Raw genomic sequence first — 6000 nt, 5'->3', positions numbered from 1 at the left:
ACAGTTGATGGAGCTACATTGGATGGCGGAGCCAGCCATGAAGGATCTCTGCATCAGGCTATGGCCCACAGAATCACTGTACAGCAGCTACTTCGGCCTCGTGCAAAAACTTATCGCGGCTACGCCCCAGATTGACGTCGTGAAGCGCTCCGTTTGTATTGACGGATTTTGGATGGCATTCGCGAGGACCATGATGCATTGGACGAAATTAAAGCTAACCGAGATGGCCACCGCGTCTCCGCCACCGGGAAAGGAGCATAGTCGCCCTGTTCTATATTTTCCCAATTTAATGGAGGGTGCTCGGGTGATAGAAACCCAGTGCTCCAAGGATGTAATCTTTGAATTATACATACTATCATGTATGAACGTTAAACCTTCTTGCAATATAATGTGTTTTATTTGCATGGTACATCGTGCCTTGCTTTTGTTTAATTTTGAATCATGTGTGGCTAAAAGTGCGTTATATCGACTAGAGGGGGAGGTGAATAGGCGACCTTTACAAAATTCATCACTGACGAAATTCCTAGTGAGGAAAGTCCTCAATCATGAACTCAGTGCAGCGGAATAAGTACTCAACAGATGTGCAAAGACAACTATAACTTAGTCTTCAGAGTGAAGTGAAACGTTCAGGTTGCATAGTTCGCATGAATAGGATAAGAAGGTGATGAATAACTGAAGTGAAGAATTTGAGGTGAGTACTTAGAGAAAGTCTCCAGTCAAATTCTTCAAAACGTAAAGATCAAAGTCATCAACATGCAATTGAGGAAATTAAAGAGTTGAAGAACTAGAACCCGTAGCTCGATGAAGACAATGGTTTGATGACCCAGTTCCAACTGATGTGACAGTCGTACGTCTGGTTTGGAGTGGCTTGGTATTCAAACCAAAGGACAGACAGTCCCTACCGTATTCTCCTTAAGCTAAGGACACACAGTCCTCGCCCAACACTCGTGGTAAGTCTTCAGGGCAGACTTCCAAACCCTCACAAACTCGGTCACCGGGCGATCCACAATTGACTGTTGGATGCTCTAGACCGTGACGCCTAACCGTCTGGAAAATGCACAACCCTCAAAGGTAACAAGCATCAGTTCCACATAGGAACATTCTCTTGAGTGATGCTCAATCACTTTGGGGTGTTTGGGTTTTGGTTTGGGTGTTTGGGGTTTTTCCGCACTTGATGATTTTTGCTCAAAGTCCTCGAGGATTGGGTTGCTCAAAATGACAATTGTCAGTTTCTCCCGGAGTAGCCAACCAACTAGTGGTTGTGGGGGCGGCTATTTATAGCCTGGGAGCATCCCGACATGATTTGATATTAATGCCCCCAATAATATAACCATTTGGTGGATTAGATTGGGGACAGGTGGCGCACGACGCGGCAACGGTCGGATCTTTCAACTATGAAAGTACTCATGTCTCTCATGTTCCTCACTGATAGGCAGTTCGCACTGGCAACATCCTAACTGCTCAGTTAGTGAAATTTCTTCAGCAACCAGAATAACTTCGTGTGTGTCACTGAAAACTTTGACTAAGCTGTGAGAGATTATCAAAAGCTTCACTTGAAGGAATTAGTATATCTAGGTTTTTAGTTGAGCATCATGAGGAAAATTATCCTTAGTATTACCTCGGCCCCCTTTAACAGTACTGTGTTCCTATGACTCAAGAAAGAAGAACATGAAACAACAAAAGTAAATCTTCAAGTTTCAAAGTCTTCAGAGCATTTTCTTTAGGATACACCAAATTCCTCATTTTCAAAGTCTTCATGAGTACGGGGAAATCAACACCTATGGGAAGCTCGAAGAGTCCCTTGATCGTTCGGCGGAGGGAGAGAGGTGGCGCCAAGAGCGGAGCTAGCAACCAACACCGGCAAGGTCGTTTACCCACGTTTGGACCGCTTGGCGCGTAAAACCCTACTCCTGCTTAGTTTGTATTGGGTGCTTACTGTAGGGTGATTTGCTACAGTAACTTAGCTGGTGATTAGGGAGTCTCAAATCCCAAAAAGTCCAACCCCCCAGAGAATGAGCATTGGGCCTCCTTTTATAGGCAATGGGTCACCAATGGTGTGCTCGCGGGTTGCATAGTGAACAAGGTTCACCACTCATCTTCTATGGTGGTGTCAGGGGAAGTAAACGCCTTGTCTGACCCCTGGCCTACAGTGAGGTGGTCACGACACGTACCCAGGTGGATCGACACCTGGGTCTTGTGCTTGCGCATGAAGGATGTGCTGGAGCGATTGGATTGTGGTAGAAACAGGGGAGGAGACCTGGCGAGCGAAAGGATCTTGGAAGCCTGGTGTCCCTGTCGGATGACTTGAATATCTTCCAGGTAAGGAGGCTTGCCGGGGGCTTGATCATCTTCCCAACAAGGAGGGCTTGTCGGGGCTTCGCCAGTCTTTGCGAGTCTTCCGTGCGAGGAGGGCTTGCCGGGGTCTTGCGAGTCTTTGCGAGTCTTCCCGGCAAGGAGGGCTTTGTCGGGGTCTTGTATATGGATATCTTGTACTCTACGCCCTCGGAGAGGGGGCATGGCCTCGGTGGGGCTTGGTTTGTCTTCTTGCTTGTCTCCCTCGTGCTTTGCTGCCAGGGGCGTTGCCGATGCCCGTGCACAAGTCTGGGGCACAAGGGACCCCAGTCTCTATTGCACCGACATGAGCCCCCGAGCCTGGGCCACGCACACGCGCGGGGCGTTGCTGGGCCAGGCCCAAAGTGGTGCACGGGCTTCCATGACAGGGTACTCTGTAGCTTTGAAGCCGTTGTGAGCGGCACTTTCTCCACGTCGCGCATTGAGCGCGCGAGGTGGAGAAGTGTGCGCATAGTGGCATCCCCACCTCCCGAAGCATTACTTCCACGCGTGAGGCATGTGCAGTAACGGTCAGGCAAGTGGCGTTCGTGGCCTTAAATGTCGCGGTCATGGCAGGGCTCGCCCTCCCATGCATTGGTGCAGCAGGGCGGTTCTCTGTTTGCCCGTGATCATTGGTGATTGAGCGAGAGGGGCGGCGGTTTCTGGAGTGAGGAGAGCTAGCCCCCATGCCTCGCGCTATAAATTAGGAAGTTTGCGAGGGGGTTTTGCTCATCCATCCCACTCCTGAAACATTCAGCATCCCCGGCATGCGTCTGCGTTGTCTCCTCTAGTTCCAGGTGGCGCTCGCCCCTAACCATGGCTAGGGGATGAGGGCGGCCACCATTGGCCTCCAGGGCGGCAAGAGGATCCCATTCGGATCATGCCACAGCTTCAGGGGCCGCAACTGCGGAGGGCGGCACATTCGCCCGAGGTGGCGGAGGGGCGAGGGTCCGCGGTCGCCGCAGGGGCCGTGGCCGGGGAAGGCGGAGTGATACTCCAACACCTCCGTCTTCTCCCCCAGCGCCAACCTCTCCATTGTGGTGCGGGCACTCGGACGGGATGGCACTGGAGTTCGTCGTGGAACTGCACGGCATCCCTCGGGGCCATCTGCACGTCACTCGCCCTTTTTCTAGGGTGATGGAGGCTGCCAAGCCTCCCGTCCTATAGTTGCGGGTGTACGGTTGCTCCCACGATGCTATGCAGGTGCACGTGGAGTACCCGAAACGCCGCTCCATGTTGCTTGGGCAGGGTTGGAAAGCCTTCGCCCGCGCCCACAGCCTCGAGGATGGGCATGTCCTCTGCTTCAAGCTAGCGGAGGATAATATGTTGTCCGTCAAGTTTTATGGGCGCTCAGGTGTGCGTCTCGGCTGCTGCGAAAAGAGCTCGAGTGGCGCCAAATGTCCCTCCTCGAGCGATAGCGACAAAGAGGACAGCGGTTGTAGTGGCGCTCTTGGCAGGTCAGGATCTTGGGGGGTCAAGTCGGAGTGCGACTCCCCGAGCTCCGACTGACCGCCGGCCATGCTGTTGAGGCCCGCTCACGCCTCTCCCCTGCCCGGCGGGGTTACCTTGCCGGAGCCGGCATCAACGCCTCATCTTTGCGGAGGCGCGATTGTGGGTTCCGGCTTCTTCATCCCTTCTGGTCGCCCTGTCCTCTGCCCCCGTTCTCCTCTGCGCAGTGATGGTCCAGGAGAAACCAGCCTGGGTTGCGTCGGGGGCCTTCCTGCTTTTTGTCTTCTTGAACTTTCGTCCGGCAAACATGTCCCTCGCCAAAAGACAGTATCATAGGTTAGAGTAGTAAAAATCATCCATGTAATATGTCTGAGTTTGTCTCAAACAGATGAATGAAATGTTGTTTCCTTTGTGTCTAATCCTTCTCTTTGCATGATACACCCTTTGCATTTTCCGGAAGCTTGCCGGCGTGACTGGTCCTGCCGCTAGTGCTTTGAGGAACGGGTCCTTAGCAGTTCGTCGGAGGGGTCGTTACCGGCAAGGCTCCTTGCCGCACTCAGTGCAACCATTAGATCGTCGAGCGTGGCTCGAGGCGAAATAAGGTGTTGCGTAGTCGCTTGGTCTGTTGAACAGGTTCGAAACAGTGTGAAGGCGCTCTGTGGACATTCAGGTCATTGAACTAGTTTGAAACAGAGCCAAGGTGCACTGATCCTGACAAGGTTCCATCTACGCGCAAATTTCTCAAACAAAGTTTGGGATCTCCCGAAAGGGAACAACCTATCTACTCTGAAATTTCATCTAGAATATCTATCACTTATATGTTGTGCCACGGCACTTCTTCCCGCAGAGTTTGGGTCCTTTGTCGGGGCCTCAGATCCCCGGCAAGCAGGAGGTTACACTCTCCCGACAACTTCCCCTCCGGCAAGGTCCTTGCCGATAGTCTTTGACTATCGTATAGAAGGGGGTTGCCGGAGTATAACTCCTTTTCCTGTTTTGCCAGGTCATGCTGGCGGAGCCGCCGAGCGCATCTTCGGCGGTGATGCGACGCTTACAAAGGGGAAAGCATTTCCGCTGGAATGCGCGCCTGGGCTTCGGGGCCTGTTGGTGCATCCTCGACGGCTATGCATCACTCCGCGGAGGTGCGTCGGCCGGAGTATGCGTTAGAGGCCTCGCCGAAGCCCCCACGTACACCCTTGACAGCAGCGCACTGTCCTGGAGCGTCGCATCAGCCTGATGCCCTTGAGCTCGGGGTCTCCGCCTCCCTGGCCCACGCTCGCACAGCGGGGCGCTCGCGTAGGCATTAGGAGGCCATGGCGAAGTAGAGCGACCACTGTTGCGCCCTGCTTTGGGGAACCGCAGTAGTTTTCTCAACCTCCCAAGATCTGGTGTGGAGCTTGCTCGAATCTGTGAAAAAGCTCTCAACCACCCCCCCCTACCTGGCATGCCAAATATGTCGAGGAATTCGACACCTATGGGAAGCTCGAAGAGTCCCTTGATCGTTCGGCGGAGGGAGAGAGGTGGTGCCGAGAGCGGAGCTAGCAACCAACACCAGCAAGGTCGTTTACCCAGGTTCGGACCGCTTGGCGCGTAAAATTCTACTCCTGCTTAGTTTGTATTGGGTGCTTACTGTAGGGTGATTTCCTACAGCAACTTAGCTGGTGATTAGGGTCTCAAATCCCAAAAAGTCCAACCCCCCAGAGAATGAGCCTTGGGCCTCCTTTTATAGGCAAGGGGTCACCAACAATGTGCTCACGGGTTGCATAGTGAGCAGGGTTCACTGCTCATCTTCTACGGTGGTGTCAAGGGAAGTAAATGCCTTGTCTGACCCCTGGCCTGCAGCGAGGTGGTCACAACACGTACCTAGGTGGATCGACACGTGGGTCTTGTGCTGGCGCATGAAGGATGCGCTGGAACGGTTGGATTGTGGTAGAAACAGGGGAGGACACCTGGCGAGCGAAAGGAGCTTGCTGGCCTGGCGTCCCTGTCGGGTGACTAGATTATCTTCCCGGCAAGGAGGGCTTGCTGGGGGCTTGATTATCTTCCCGGCAAGGAGGGCTTACCGGGGCTTCGCTAGTCTTTGCGAGTCTTCCCGACAAGGAGGGCTTGCTGGGGTCTTGCGAGTCTTTGGGAGTCTTCCCGGCAAGGAGGGCTTGCTGGGGCCTTGCGAATCTTCCCGGCAAGGAGGTCTTGTCGGGGTCTTTTATCTCGAGCTCTTGTACT

The sequence above is a fragment of the Hordeum vulgare genome, chromosome 4H, assembly GCF_904849725.1.
Source record: "Hordeum vulgare subsp. vulgare chromosome 4H, MorexV3_pseudomolecules_assembly, whole genome shotgun sequence".
NCBI classification, from domain to species: Eukaryota; Viridiplantae; Streptophyta; class Magnoliopsida; order Poales; family Poaceae; genus Hordeum; species Hordeum vulgare.
The sequence above is the reverse complement of the archived record's forward strand: the minus strand, read 5'-3'. Positions refer to the sequence as shown.